Source organism: Plecotus auritus (assembly GCF_963455305.1).
Source record: "Plecotus auritus genome assembly, chromosome: 5".
NCBI classification, from domain to species: domain Eukaryota; kingdom Metazoa; phylum Chordata; class Mammalia; order Chiroptera; family Vespertilionidae; genus Plecotus; species Plecotus auritus.
Window position 1 is genome coordinate 114,194,980 of NC_137776.1, and position 16,618 is coordinate 114,211,597.

Genomic DNA, 16,618 nt, shown 5'->3' on the forward strand with positions numbered 1-16,618 from the left:
GATTATATTCCACAGGCTGTACTTTAAATCCCTTGACTATTCTGTAACTACCAATTTGTACTTCACTTTTTACATCCAGCTCCCCAACACCCCTCCCATCTGGCAACCCTCAAAATGTTTTCTGTATCTATGAGTCTCTATCTGTTCTGATTGCTTGTGTGTGTTTTTTAGGTTCAATTGTTGATAAATACTACTATGTACCTATTACAATTTTATTGTTCATATTTTTAAATCATTTTTGTTTCTTCTTCTTCTTAAAGAAGACCCATTGACAGTTCATGTAATACTGGTTTGGTGGTTAACTTTTTTCTTGTCTGGGAAGCTCTTTATCTGTCCTTCAATTCTAAATGATAGCTTTGCTGGATAGTGTATTCTTGGTTGGAGGTCCTTGCTTTTCATCATTGAATATCCCTGTGGCCTGCAAAATTTCTGTTGATAAACCAGCTGATAGTCATATGGGCATTCCCTTGTAGGTAACTAACTGCCTTTCTCTTTGCTATTTTTAAGATTCTCTCTTTGTCTTTAACCTTTAGAATTTTAATTATGATGTGTCTTGGTGTGGACCTCTTTGAGTTTATCTTGTTTGGGACTCTTTGCCATTCCTAGACTTGTATATTTATTTCCTTCACTAGGTAAGGAAAGTTTTCTGTCATTATATTTTCAAATAGTTTTTCAATGTCTTGCTCTCTCTTCTCTCCTTCCAGCATCCACATGATGATTATACTCGAAGTTGTCCCAGAGACTCCTTACACTATCTCCATATTTTTTTTTCTTTTTTTGTTGTTATTGTTCTGATTGAGTGTTTTTTGCTTTTATATATTCCAAGTTGATGATTTGATTCTCAGGGTCATCTACTCTACTGTTAATTCCCTATAAATTATTCTTCATTTCCATTAGTGTATCCTTCATTTCTGACTGGTTTTTTTTTTTTTTTATGGTTTCTACGTACGTTTTCATGCTGTTGAAGTTCTCACTTAGTTCCTTGAGCAACTTTATAACCAGTGTTTTAAACTCTATATCTGGTAGTTTGCTTGCCTTCATTTCATTTAGTTATTTTTCTTGAGATTTCTCCTGTTCTTTCATTAGAGATGTCTTTTTTTATCTCCAAAATTTAGCTGCTTCTCTATAATTATTTCTATGTATTAGGTAGAACTGCTACATCTCCCAGACTTGATGGAGTGTAGCCTTGTGTAGTAGATGTCCTATAGGACCTAGTGATGCAGCCTCCCCAGTCACCTGAGTTGGGCACTCCAGGTGTGCCCCTGTTTGGGCTGTGTGCACTCTTCTGTTGTAATTGAGCTTCAATTGCTGTTGGCATCACCGGGAGGGATTGGCCCAGCATGCCAGTCAGCTGTGAGGACCAGCTGTGACTGCAGCGAAGGTGCTGCTGTGCATGAGATTTTGATTTAGATAAAAGTTTTCCTGTCTAAATATAATCCACCTCCCAGGTTTTTATTTTATTCACTAGAAGAGCCCCACTGCTTCTCCTATAGAAATAATTCTATAAACCAGCCCACAAGTTGTTCAAAGTACACACTCAATTCTTAGGCTCTTAAAACAGAAACCAATTCATTTGGGTACAGCAGTCGATCAGGACAATATGGTCACCTACTCACTGTATCTTCTTAAAGTAGGATTTTTTAAACAAGCAATTCAGTTAAAAAAAAAAAAAACAACATCCAAAACAGCAGATGTTAAGGCATATGCTCCTTGCTAGATATATCCTGGATTTGTTTATTTACCAAGTCAGCAGTTGCTCTCAGTGGGGCTACAAAAATCCTGACCACATACCTCTTCTATAGTCTAGAAATATTCATGGTAGCAACAGCTCTGTCAGCTGATATCGGATCTTGAATGTGTACTTTTAGATATCAGAAATTGAGAAAGTTCAACAATTGGTCAACTCCCATGTTATAGCCACATGGAATTGATTAGCAATAACTATTGGAAAGTTTATTTTTATTCTTTATTAAAATTTGTCCATTGTAGACTGTTTCGGTTAGGAGTTTATAAAAAAAGCATGAGTGAAATGAAATAAGGGACTTTTAGGAATTAGACCTTATACCATTCATGGAAGGTACTGGCCTCTACATATTCTGATAGACTTGAAGTGCCTATAGGTTATACAGGATAGCAATCAGGAAAAACAAAAATTAAAACATGGACATGAGGCAGCAAAAAGTAGTAATAAACCACAAGGACAAACTGAAATTACCTCCAATGTCAATTGTATGGGTGGCCTGCAGAAAAAGCTGGAGACCACGCTGTGGGGCTGCACAGGTATCTGACCCAGAATTAAGAGATGCTTAAGGAGACCTTGTAGAAGTAGAGGTTGGCAGCCAGCCCTCACCCAAAATGTGAGTCGGTAATTCAGTGACAATTTAAACAAGCTTCATTGGTGTCTGGTATCCTACACCAATATTCTGTGTGCAATGATTGATGCTCCACTTCTTTTAAACTCAAGCAAATTTTTTGTTTGGCCAACCCTAACATGAGACTGTAAAGATAAAAGGATTTGGGGAAAATTTTGGCCTAGCCAGGAGGGTACAGTTAAAAAAAAAAAAAAAAAAAAAAAAAAAAAAAAAAAAAAAAAAAAAAAAAAAACTAGAGTCTGTAATTGTCAAACAGATATCCATGCAAATATATTTTATCTATTTTTAAACTTCCAAGGAAATACATTAATAAAATCTTGATTCTGTCTAGCTGGATGCAACCATCCATTATAAAACTGAAAATAGAACTCTTCAAAATAAGAAATTAAATTCCTTATGTCATTTCAGAAACCTTTGGGGGTTGTTGTTCATCCCTCTTCTAGCTAAGTCACACACATCTCTTTTGATGGTCTATAACATAACTATTGTGATAAAGCTAACCATTATTAATATATATTATGTTGGATGCTGGGAGGATAGTAGGGGAAAAAAAGATTTGGATAACTTGCATGTAGTATATTTGTATCAAAATAGGGAATGAATACTAATTACAATCCTTATTTCTGCAACTCTCCAAACCATGTCCTCTTTGCTCTCAGTAAGCATCTTTGCTGGTCATGATTTTCTGCCTGATCGGAGGGCCCAAGTTTCATTTTTTCAGAGGAGGGTCAGGTGCCTATAGAAATGCACTTGGGGTCTAGGTCAATAGCAATCTTACTTATATTGGGTTGTTACAGTTTTCCATTAACATTTACCACACAACACATGGGAGTAATAGAGACACAACACAGAGGATCTCCTGCATTCCAAACACTCCTCCTTTCCCCATTTTAAATAGCAACTCAATTTTCCCTTGACAGTGTAGATAAATCAGCCAGAATGCTAAGCCTTTCCTTTGCTTTTTACTCATTGATATGAAGAGACCAAATGACTCCTGGAGGAAGCATGAAAACTTAAAGTTTCAGGTAAAGCAATTAAAAATTTAATTAGTGAATCACTCAAGGTAATAGTGAATGGAACCACTGCCATAAATATTATATAACTAGAGGCCTGGTGCACGAAATTTGTGCACGGGAGGGTGTGTGTCCCTCAGCCCAGCCTGCACCCTCTCCAATCTGGGACTCCTCGAGGGACATCCCATTTAGGGCAGTCGGACATCCCTCTCACAATCCAGGACTGCTGGCTCCCAACTGCTCGCCTACCAACCTGATTGATGCCTAACTGCTCCCCTGTGAGCCCGATTGATCCTAACTGCTCTCCCCTGCTGGCCTGGTCCCCCTTAACTGCCCTCCCCTGCCAGCCTGGTCACCCCTAACTGCCCTCCCCTGCCAGCCTCATCACCCCTAACTGCTCTCCCCTGCTGGTCTGGTCCCCCCCAAACTGCCCTCCCCTGCAGGCCTGGTCCCTCCCAACTTTCATCCCCTGCAGGCTTGGTCTCCCCCAACTGCTCTCCCCTGCAGGCCTGGGTCTGCCCCAACTTCCCTCCTCTGCTGGCCTGGTCACCCCTAACTGCCCTCCCTTGCAGGCCTGGTCCCTCCCAACTGCCCTCTCCTGCTGGCCATCTTGTGGCAGCCATCTTGTGTCCACATGGGGGTAGCCATTTTTGAGCACATGGGGCAGCCGTCTTGTGTGTTGGAGTGATGGTCAATTTGCATATTACTCTTTTATTAGATAGAATAGAGGCCTGGTGCATGGGTGGGGGCTGGCTGGTTTGCCCTGAAGGGTGTTCCGGATCAGGGTGGGGGTTCCCTTGGGGCATGGGGCAGCCTGGGTGAGGGCCCTGTGGTGGTTTGCAGGACAGCCACACCCCCATTGACCCAAGCATAGGCCCTGGTATCTGGGATTTATTTATTTTCTATAATTGAAATTTTGTAGCCTTGAGCGGACCCCAGGGCTGGCCAGGAAGCTTGGTTTCCTCCATCACTGGGGGCAACCCATGGCTCCAGCTCTGTGGCTGCCACCATCTTGGTTGAGTTAATTTGCATACTCGCTCCTGATTGGCTGGTGGGCGTCGCTGTGGGCTTAGCAGAGGTATGGTCAATTTGCAAGTTTCTCTTTTATTAGTTAGGATTCCTGGCTATGAAAAGAATGTATGTCAGTACTGTAAATGAGTCTTCAAGCTATGGGATAATGAGGAACATGTTAAGATTGGTAAATTCCTACCATGAGTCTGTTGTAACACTTAATTTGCTGTAAAATGGACTCTTTGGTCAGGGGCAATGCCTTGTAGACCATCATAATGGTGAATCAGGCATTCCATAAGTACATTGAATTTGGTTTTAACAAAGTATTGTAGGCAGGGAAGGTAAATTCAGATCTAGAGTATGTGTTTATTCCAATGAGGAAAACATTCTTGGTGTTTCCTCAGTAATCAGTCATAGGGAGCTTCCTGTGAGCAAGTGGAGAGCAGCAAAGCTGTGTAGCTGAGGTAGGGGTCATTGCCATTTACCCTTCTTGCTCATTCAACTTACTTACGACTTTTGACTTGCCTGAGCTCATACCATATCTGTGTGGCAATGGAGTGCTTATGTCCATGCCCAGCTCATTACTTGATACACAAGAAAATGTCTACTCCATGTGTGGCAGCTCAGGTCACATTATCACATAATAGCCCATGGAAAGCACTCAATTTGTACAAGGCTTCAGTAGCAAGCCAGAAGCTGTTACTCAAAAGGAGAATAATTATCTAGAGAGGATAGCATCACTTGTTCAGTACCCTAAAGAATTGGCACTGTGATACATTAGAGAGGTCTTACATGCCTTGAGTCTTGTAACAATTCTAGAAACAATGAAAGGTGGTAATGGTAGGTCCTAAGGAGGATCAACAGTCCTCTATAAAACCATTTAAGATTCTTTAGGAAAAGGGAAACTTCCTCTTCAGACAGGGAGGAAGGGCTCCTTCTATTGGCAAAGGGTACTGAGCAGAATTTAGGGGTTCAAGATCTCTAGCTTCAGATTAGCACATATAGCTCCAACCATTTTCAGGGTAAAACTCCTTCCCAATCAATGCCTAATCATAAGATAAGAGAAAGTAGAAATTCAATTTGCTTGAATCAAATCCATTTACCCACAGACTTTGAATTTGGTTTTCATTTTATTTCAAATTTTGGCCCTAAAGCTACAACTGATAAAAGTTTCATTTTGTAAGCTGTTATAGAATATTTCTGTTCCTTTATTGTGCTTTGTGCTGGAAATTGAAAGCCTTGAACTAGCAACTGTCTTTCCCACATTTAGAAGTAACCAACCAATATCATCTTTTTTTTTTTAACTAAAATAATCTGTGGAGGCAAATCGTCACTTGATTAAATGTATCTATAGGTTGCCATTGAAGTAATTTCTTATCACTGTATGCCATAAACTCTCTGTGTTTTCTCTTTTTTAAAATGTATCTTTATTGTTGAAAGTATTAACAGATGTCCCCCTTTTTTCCCCATTGACTCCCTTCACCCCATACCTAGCCCTCCCAGGCCTTCATCACACTGTGTCCATGGGCTATGTATAAAAGCATATAAACTCTCTGGTTAATCTCTCCCCACTTATCCTGTACCACTACCTTCCATCCTTCCATCTGAGGATTCCATCAGTCTATTCCATGCTTCTATGTCTCTAGATTTATTTTGTTCACCAGTCTATTTTGTTCATTAGGTTACACATATGAGTCACATCATGTAATATTTCTCTTTCTTTGATTGGCTTATTTTCCTTAGCATAATACTCTCCAGATCCCTCCATGCTGTCTCAAAGGATAAGAGATCTTTCTTTTTAATAGCTGCATAGTATTCCATGGTGTAAATGTACCACAGCTTTTTTATCCACTCATCTACTGATGGGCACTTGGGCTGTTTCCAGATCTTAGCTATTGTAAATTGTGCTGCTATGAACATAAGGATATATATATATATATATATATATACATATATATATATATATATATATATATAATTTCTGATTGGTGTTTTGGGATTCTTAGCATATATTCCTAGAAGTGGGATCACTGGGTCAAAAAACAGCTCCATTTTTAATTTTTTGAGGAAACTCCATGCTGTTTTCCACAGTGGCTGCACCTGTCTGCATTCTCATCAGCAGTGAAATAAGGTTCCCTTTTCTCCACATCCTTGCCAGCACTAGTCATTTGTTGATTTGTTTGTTAATGATAGACATTCTAACATGTGTGAAGTGAAACTTCATTGTCATTTTAATTTGCATTTCTCTGATAGCCAGTGACTTTGAGCATTATTTCATATGTCTATTGGCCATTGCTATGTCTTCTTTGAAGAAGTTTCTATTCAGGTCCTTTGCCCATTTTTAAAATGTATTTTTTGTGTTCCTTTTGTTAAGTTATATGAGTTCCTTATATATTTTAGAAATTAACCCCTTATCAGATGCATCATTGGCAAATATGTTCTCCCATGCAGTGGCTCCCTTTTCATTATGTTGATGGTTGGGTCCCCTTTATCAGTGGCAACAGGGTCACTAATTCCTTTACATCTAATCAGATTCAAACAACTGTTCCAGATAACCAAGAATTAATTCACATAACCTACCCACAGATTTTCTTTCCTGCAAAACCACTTTGCTTACCAATTTCTGTATCAGTTAAGATTTGATCAAGGAAGCCCAGCTCTTACAATGGTATATTAACAAGCAACTTGTTATAGAGATTGGACTTTACACAGTTGTGGGAATTGGTGATAAATTCCATAGGATGCTATTGTCTGAGTCTGGTCTGGGGGCCTGAAATCAGAAAAAGTCACCAGGGACAGCCCTCTGGAAGCAAAGCTGGACAGAGAGTAGGAAGGAGAGTAAGGGCAGAGTAGAACCTGTGATGACACTGAAACTCAGGTCTGTCTCTCACCAGCGCCAACTCAGTAACAGCAGCGATCTGCCAAAGCAGGTGGAGCTTTGGCCACAGAACTTCATTCAAGCCTAATCCAGGACTCAGAGGAGCTGCAGGAGAAAATCCAGGTGGGAGATGGATGCTCCTCTCCTTCTCTCCTCCTTCCTTCCTTCCTTCCTTCCCTCCTTCCTTCCTTCCTTCCTTCTTTCCTCCCTTCCTTCCTTCCCTCCTTCCTTCCTTCCTTCCTTCCTTCCTTCCTTCCTTCCTTCCTTCCTTCCCTCCTTCCTTCCTTCCTCCCTAAAGCCTGGGGCGGAGGCTTTAGGCTTGGGAAGCGGCCGAGCCTGCAGTCAGAGGTGCCGGGAGGGTGGACCCCTTTCCAAGCCTAAAGCCTGGGGCGGAGGCTTTAGGCTTGGGCAGGGGCCGAGCCTGGGATTGGAGGGAAGGGGAAAAAATCAATGGAAACATATCCTCAGGTGAGGATAAAAAGAAAAATACAGAAAGAAATGTCATATCCTATGAAAGACACATCTTGAAAATGCTTAAAGAAAGTTGTCATTTTTTCATAGTGAAGGGACTGGAGTCCGTGTTGTTGAAAATACCTTGGCACTGTGGTGACTGGCAGTGGCTACAGCAGTGGGGTGATGGGGCTGGCGCCTTCCCCTGATCAGCCTGGTTGCCTCCCGCAAAGGGAGGCCAGACTGCAGCTTAGGTGTGCTCCCAACGGGGTGCGGGCCTAAGCCATCTGTAGGACATCCCCTGAGGGCTCCCAGTATGTGAGAGGAAACAGGCTGGGCTGAGGGACACCTCCCCAGTGCACGAATTTCGTGCACCAGGCCCCTAGTATAAATAATAATAATAATATTTTTCACTAGTTAGGGAGCACAGGTATTAGATTGAAATAGAGGGTTTCTAAGATATTTAAACAAACTAATAAGACTCATTTTCACAGAATTTGAAGTAATTTGATGATCTTCAAGGGCCCTTAAAATAAATATGTTAAACCTTTTAAGCATAAAATTTATAACAAGGAGACTAGGCACAAGCTAAATGTTAGACTTATCATTGAAAGGTATTTTAGGCATGATGTAAAATCTAATAAATTACTATGATGAATATCATTGAAGCATTTACCAAATTAGGCAATAAATTAACAGTTGAGTTCAAACCAACAAAATCAGTTTAAAAAATCAAACAACTAAAGTCTTAATGTAGTGCTGCAATTATTAATATATGGCATTACGTAGGAATTTATGAAAATTATGGAGATAGTTCTTGCCTTTAAGCAGGCTCCAATCCACATAGGAAGTAAGAACTTGGACGTAGCAATAAAATACACTTTGTAATGTGTGTGTGTTTTTTTCCTGAACAGCCCACTTCATTTGCTAGCTGGATGATTCCCTTGTCTGCTTTTGAATTGATGCAATTTTCACCGAAGAGAAGATTTCTCGTTTATGCTATGTCAGAACAGTTAGTTTTGTTTGCTCTTTGCAATAAAGTGAGGAATCAACTGTGTGAAAACACTGTAGACTTGAGTGTGTATTTATATTTTCAAAGAATGTTTCTTTTTCCTTACAGAGATGGAAGGACATCAAGATAAAAAGAAGTGTTTTTTGTATAAATGGTTGTGTCTCAGAGCAGCATACCAAAACTTGGCCTTTTCCATCTCAGGGCTAACAAAGTGACACCAACTGGCCTTTGATGATTTGTGACAGTCATTGCATTTCAATTGTCTGAAAGCTGCACTTCCCTCCAGCATCTTCCTCCTGAACCTGAGAAGCCATTTATCAGCTCTGCCTGATGAGGCCTGAGACTCAAAGCTTCAGCTGTTCTGTTAGACCCCTGGATGCTTAGACCCATGGCCAGCACTTCTACTAAGCAAAGTCTCAGCACAGTTTAGTGTTAGATGCACATTCTCATTCTTTGGACAGTTCAGATAATAATTTTTAGTGTGCCTATGTTTATGTATATCTGAACCAAACCAATGTGGAAAGCAAACTTCTAGCATAACAATTTATGTATGGCCCATGCATTTCCAAAGCATTGCACAATACGGCAGCAGTGGGCAACAAAGACAGAGAGAAAAATGCATTGTGTTAAAATACAAGGATGATATCTGAGATAAAAGGCCTTTGGATTCACATTGTTTTTATGTGTGGCTGGAGAATAGCGGGCGGCACTCCGATTTTTACTATTTGTGCTGGTTGGAGTTGATTTATATTTGCATGTTACTTCAGTGTGGTTATTTTTTAAGCAGAGAAGTGGAAAACTCCTGACAGAATCAAAGAAATCAATGTAGTGAGTTTCTTTTAGAGTATATACTATTTTTTCCAACACTGTGATAGATTCTTAAGGTAATATATACATGGTATACATGAAGAAACTTTTAAAAAGCCTACACATTCAGTAGAAAATCAAGGTTAGTAAACATCGAAGTGCAAAGTTAAAATTAATCAAGGAGCAAAATATATGTTTCTGAGAAGATCTATGATTTCCTCAGAAGAGGTTTCCATTAGGACATGGGCCTTGACGCTTGTATTAACATAGTAGCTGCAAGGCCAGGTCAAGGATGACTGAGACCTACATGTTAATCTCCCTTTGGACTTGTCATGCCACAGGTATCAAGAGTGGGCATCAGGCCTAACCAGTTTGGCTCAGTGGACAGAGTGTCGGCCTGCGGACTCAAGGGTCCCAGGTTCAATTCCGGTCAAGGGCATGTACCTTGGTTGCGGGCACATACCCAGTGGGGAGTGTGCAGGAGGCAGCTGATTGATGTTTCTCTCTCATCAATGTTTCTAATTCTCTATCCCTCTCCCTTCCTCTCTGAAAAAAAATCAATAAAATATATTTTTAAAAATGGATTATTTCTTCTATTAAAAAAAAAAAAAGAGTGGGCATCAGCAGAGGAACAAGCTGGCAGGAGAATGCCCAGCAACAGGACGGGACATGATGCCAGCACAAGGTGTCTTTCACTGCCAAGGCTTTCTTCTTTCATATACCTCCCCTTTGGGCCTCGTGCGGGACCCATGTCCTCTGTCGGCCGCCTGTCTTCACTCTTCAGACACGCGGCCACCTCACGGAAGTTCTTTCCATCAGTATAATTCCTCAGAAGGCTTTCCCCAGGTTGCAGAGAACTGCTGTTGTCCCATTTATTCCCCCTTCCCTGGTCTAGGGGATTTTCTTCCCCTCACTCTCAGGTGGCACTTACATAGCAACCGAATAGGGAGTTAAAGGGAGTGAGGAGTGTCTGCTATTCCAGTTAGTTTTTATGCCATTTTCTTTCTTTGTGAGTCCACAGAGCTCTAGGTTTGAAATATTCGCTTTGACTTGGGCCTCTGAATGCTGGTTAGAGGAAAAGAGGATGCAGTGAGAACGTAAAGGACAGCAGAGTGCTGATGTCTGGGTGTCCCCCTAGGACTGTGGATCTCAGTGTGTGACAAAACCTCTTCTATCTACACAAAACCCCACTTGGCAGAATGTAACAGTTATACTGTTAGGTGCTGTCCGTGCCTCAGTTAGATGCTCTCTCCGTCCATCACCAGATATTACGAATGTCAGCTGTCAAAAATCCACCGCTGCCTCCTTTCCCCAAGAATGGTCCATAGAGCCACCTCCCCAAGAAAGGACTGGAAGGTATGGCTCTCTCCCCAGGAGAGGTCTGCAGCCAGCACCTATCTCACAGAGAGCCCAGCACTGCCTCGGTGGCCTCTGAGAGGAGCAATGCTGCGGTGCCATTCATGTTCCAGAGTTCTCTGTACCGTCAGACTGAGGTCAGACTTCAGCTGGGCCTGTGATTCTCAAATTCCAGTGTCTCACAATCACCCGCAGAGCTGCTTCCAACACTGACTCCTGGAGCCCAGCCCCAGAGTTTCTCATTCAGTACATCTGGGGCTGAGAATTTGCATTTTAACAGGTTCCCACTTAATGCTGATGCTGTTGACCTGGGGGCCATATTTTGAAAACCACTGAGCTGGACTGACATCTTTACCTACCTCCTACCTTGCCCTTACCTGCCTCACTCACTCAGATTTCTCACTAAGAGCACGGTCTCAATGATTTATTAGCATAAGAGTCCCCATCTTAGGCTCTGTTTCTAAGGAACCTGGCCTGAAACAATAGTCTCTAAGCTGAATGAGAATGATAGGACTGTAAAAACAAAAGTTCTTTTGCATATATATGTATGTATGTATGTATGTATGTATACATGCTGAATGGCAGGATGTGGACCTGCTTTAAAAAAAAAAGTCCCACCTAAATTTATTTTATTTTTTAAAAAATATATTTTGTTGATTTTTTACAGAGAAGAAGGGAGAGGGATAGAGAGTTATAAACATTGATGAGAGAGAAACATCGATCAGCTGCCTCCTGCACACTCCCCACTGGGTATGTGCCCGCAACCAAGGTACATGCCCTTGACTGGAATCAAACCTGGGACCCTTGAGTCTGCAGGTCTACGCTCTATCCACTGAACCAAACCGGTTAGAGCCCACCTAAATTTATTGAGGGCTCTTTGTGCACAGGAAGTCCCAGTAACATTGATAACCAAGGTTTCCCTGGCTTAATAGTCCTCCTTCCCATAACTGCTCCTGTGCCTCTCTCTCAGTGGGCATCGGCGAGAGTGCATTGAAACATCCAAGGTTGCTAAGGGACAGGAAGCTTAAAGAAAAGTATGGGAAGGGGAGATAGGAGCCAAAGCCTCTCTTCCATTTGTGTTAACCCTGTTAGAAGGATCGCAAAGCACTGTTACAGGTGACTCCACGTTTCACAGAGCTTATCGAAATTGTTCTTGCAGAAATGAATGTCGGCCCCCCTTTTCCTCAAACCTGGAGACCAGTCAGCTCAAGAATGCAGAAAAGTCACCCCACTGTTCTCAAAATCCTTCTTCCCTCTCATAGCTGAGCCTTCTTCCTGGGTTATGATTATTTCTCCTCTCCTTTTAACCTCAGGCTGAGTTTTCACAGATCTTCATTGCTCATGTAAATGTATTCCTTAAGGACCAACCTTCTGTTTCTCTCTTTTCTTGACATTCAGGCTGGGAACCACGACAAAGATTTTATTTGTACCAGACACTGCCTTCATATCTTTTCCTCTGTTCAGCATAAGTCAATACTGCACGTTAATGAGAAAGTAAATTTTATTGTATACTAGAGGCCTGGTACACGATGGAGTCTCTCGGCTTGGCTTGTGGGATCGGGCCAAAACTGGCTCTGACATCCCCTGAGGGGTCCCAGATTGCGAGAGGGTGCAGGCCAAGCTGAGGGACCCCAATGGTGCACGATTAGGGCTGGGGAGGAACCATGGGAGGGCTCCAGGGTGTGTCTGGCCCGTCTCGCTCAGTCCCAATCAGCCAGACCCCAACAGCAAGCTAACCTACTGGTCAAAGCGTCTTCCCCCTGGTGGTCAGTTCACATCATAGCAAGTGGTTGAGTGGCCTTAGCATATCATTAGCATATTACACTTTGATTGGTTGAACGGACACCCAAACACTTAGCATATTAGGCTTTTTTATATAGGATATCCTAGAATACCATTAACTACCCTGTTTCCCCGAAAATAAGACAGTGTCTTATATTAATTTTTGCCCCCAAAGACACGCTAGGTCTTATTTTCAGGGGATGTCTTATTTTTCCATGAAGAAGAATACGGTACACATTTATTGTTAAATGAAAATAAAGGAAATTTATTACCTGTATACGGTACTGTAGTACAGTAGTTGTCAACACAAACCAGACAAACTGTGAATATCTACAGTATCAAGAATTTACTCATTTATTCAATGACAATCATGTCATCATCTTCTGGAACATCATCATAATAATCCAATTCCTGAATTTCCTGTGACTCCATTTCTTTCAGAATCAGTGGACCAAATCTCTCATGTTTAGCAATAGCACTGTCTTTAAATGAGTACTTCTTGTCAAGGTAGCCTGCTCGCAGTGCATTTGCAATGCAACTGTCAGTGATTTTCTCCCATGAATTCTTCACCCAAGTCACAACTTCTTGCAGTTTAGGTTTCACAAAGTTTCCACGCTGATTTCTCTCCATTCTATTTTCAATGTAGTCATTAATTTCCATGCGCAAATTGTCTTTGAATGGCTTGTTTATTGCAATATCAAGAGTCTGGAGATAGGCCGTCATTCCTGCGGGAATCATTATCTGATCTATTTTTCTTTCGTGAAGAAATGTCTTCATGTCTTTAGCGCAGTGAGTGCTGGCTGCATCCCAGACTAGCAGACCTCTTTGGCTCCCTCGCATAACAAGCGGCAGCATTAAATCGGCCCACTTCCTTATAACTGCTTGTGTGGCCCAGGCTTTTTCAGTTTCAAGAATAAAAACACCCAAAACACGTTCAATCTTTTCCTTCTTGCCCTTAGAAATGATTAAAGGTGGGATTTTAGTGCCATCCAGACGAATTGCCAAAAGACAGGAAACACGTGCACTTTCGTAAGCAGTGGAGGGAATGTACGCTAAGGAGGCACCCCGCTGTTCAATTGTTGTTTGAGATGATTGGCCCATAAACACTGCAGTTTCATCCATAGCAATCATGTTGGAAAGATTGTATTTAGAGAAGTCAGCATCATCAATAAAGGACTTGAATGCAAGTGCTCGCTTAATAACTTGAGTATCTTCCAACCTAAACAATGTTGTAGATCTTCTTAAAGACAGTTCACTTCGCTAAAGGAAATTATCCAGCCAGTGTTGTGATGCTTTGAAGTCTTCGGGGGCTATGTCAAACTGTGGTGCCATTGCAAGGGCAAATTCTTGAATCTGAGCCCTATTCACAACCAAAGCCTTTGCTCTCCTGTCAACAACCCATTCACAGATCAGGTCTTCCAGCTCGGAAAATAATGGTTGCCGACCTGATCCACACTTGCGCTTTTTAGCATTTCCCTTGTCCACTTGTTCAATGAGGTTGCCATACTCTGCTCGCCATTTTCGGACCAATCAGATACTCAACATCTTCTCTTTGCAGAAAGCAGTAAGATTTTGGCCCCAAGAGTCTTCCATGATTCCTTTCTTGTACTCCACGGAGTAGCTTTTTCTTTTTGTGCTCATTTCTAGGGGTAAAAAAAAAAAAAGGAATTGGGGTATCAAGGTGGGGGGAGGGGGATCACTCAAAATGACACAGGGAGGATCAGAGGGGGGAATCAAAATGGCACAGGAGAATCAGAGGGGGGATTACCATTTTAGTAACCCCTTTTGATCCTCCTGTGTCATTTTGATTGCCCCCTCTGATCCTCTTGTGTCATTTTAAGTGATACCCCTCCCCCCACCCCTGTGCCACTGAACACCTTCACCAGACATCCCCCCTACCCCTTTATCAGACATTTACCCCCTGGGGCCTGCCTGGGGACTGTCACTGGGCTTGCTGGGGCCTGGATCTGGGCTGGAGCAGGGTCTGCCACTGACTGAGAACCTTCAGTCATCATGAAGGTGGCCGCGAGCATCAGGTAGTGTCACCAGAGACAGACCAGCACTCACCACCTTCGCTGCGTCCTGTCCTCTCTAATCCTGCTGTTCTTCTACATGCATCTGCGAAAGTCTCCTCCTCTCTCCCACCCTGCGCTCACTCCGACCTCCGCTCCGCCTCCACACAGCAGTGACGTCAGGACTCCACATAACGTCACTGGTTGCTAGACGCCAGTCGGGACGGCCCTAGCAACCAGTTTACGGTAAATTAATTTTCATTCTGAGACAGAGCCTGGGGGCCTTATTTTCGGGGGATGCCTTATATTTCACTCAGAAGGAAACCTGTAAGTAGGTCTTATTTTCGGAGGATGTTTCATTTTCGGGGAAACACGGTATTTTCTACCATCCTTTAGTTTAGTTGTCAGTACCATACTTGCTTAGTGAAATATGAGTTTTCAAACCCCAAAAGGCAGTTCTCTATTTTTTTTCCTTCTTATATGACTACTTCAAGACTCAGTATCCACTCCAAGGATGTAGTGGCTAAGACAGTCAATCTCCCACTCCTCCCTTAGGAATGGCTTTTAGAAATTACTGCTTTACATTAAGGAGAGGCACAAAGCAGTATAAATGTGTTCCAGGCTCACATGAGTATGGAGGAATTATTGAAATCCTGAAAAAAAAAAAAGATATAATCCTCATTGCACTAATGTGTTTGTTTTGTTTTGTTTTACTTTTTGCAACTTACTCTAAACTTTCCTCAGGACCATCTTTTGGGTACAAATACCATATCATCAGCTAAGTTCCAAATTAATTCACACAAATTTGGTGGCTGAGCTTTTAAAGCTGCAAACCACTTCCACCAGAGGAAAAAATCAGTCTATCATTTCATTCTAAGAAATCCACTAAAATCACTAGGATATGCTTGCTACCAGACAAAATGGGCCTCGGGACTAATGTAATGGTATAGTCCAAAAGTTAATTACATGTAATTTGGTCTCCATTATCTGTAAGCCTTAGCATGATGTGAAGACTCAGGCATTCTGTGTCATTTGAAAGCTCCAATCAGGTAGCAGACTAACCCTCCTGAACAACCTGCAATGTAAATGAGGACAATTTCACTAGTTTTGACATGTAGCAGTTTTATGTCTCCACCACCAGCAGGATTCCTGCCCTTGTTTGAATTTAATTTGTGATCATATTCTCTCTTTATATTCAATGGCTATTATATCCTCTAGAAGCCTGATGCATGAAATTCGTGCAAGAGTAGGCCTTCCTTTCCCCAGCTACTGGCACCAGCTTCCCTCTGGCACCCGGGACCTGGGCTTCCTTCAGCCACCAGCAGACACCCGGACCCGGGCTTCCCTCAGAGCCCCGGCTTTGTCTGGAAGGACATCCAGTCTAATTAGCATATTACACTTATATTATTATAGATAATGGTTGAATGTCCCCTCACACAGATTAAAAGCTTCCATAATTTAGGATTTGGGGGATGAGAATTAAGGTGTCATGAAGTAGTTTATAAAATAAAAATAAATATCTGATATAATATTACATTGACACATAAGCCTTTTTCACATTTTCGCAAAATTTGTAAAAACCTCAAAGTCCCCCAACAATGTGCATGGACACAGTGTGTGACTTTTAAGTCATCCCAGTCTCTAACTCACTAAGTGTGAAATGCAAGTCCAAGCCAGGCTGCCTCACTTGGTCCTGTCTTTCAGAGACTGGCTTGAAGGGGACACATTCTAAACCTAATTTCTGCAAGTCCTTCTGACAGATTGTGATGTGCTATTTTATGGACTTTATATGACAAGGATCAGGAATAAATTATGAAAAGTATGAGGGAGTAATTTAAAATGTCAACTTAGTTCTACTTGGTTTGGGAAATATTTGGATGTTTAAGTTTACTGGCTCAATGAAAATGCATTTGATGTTCATCATG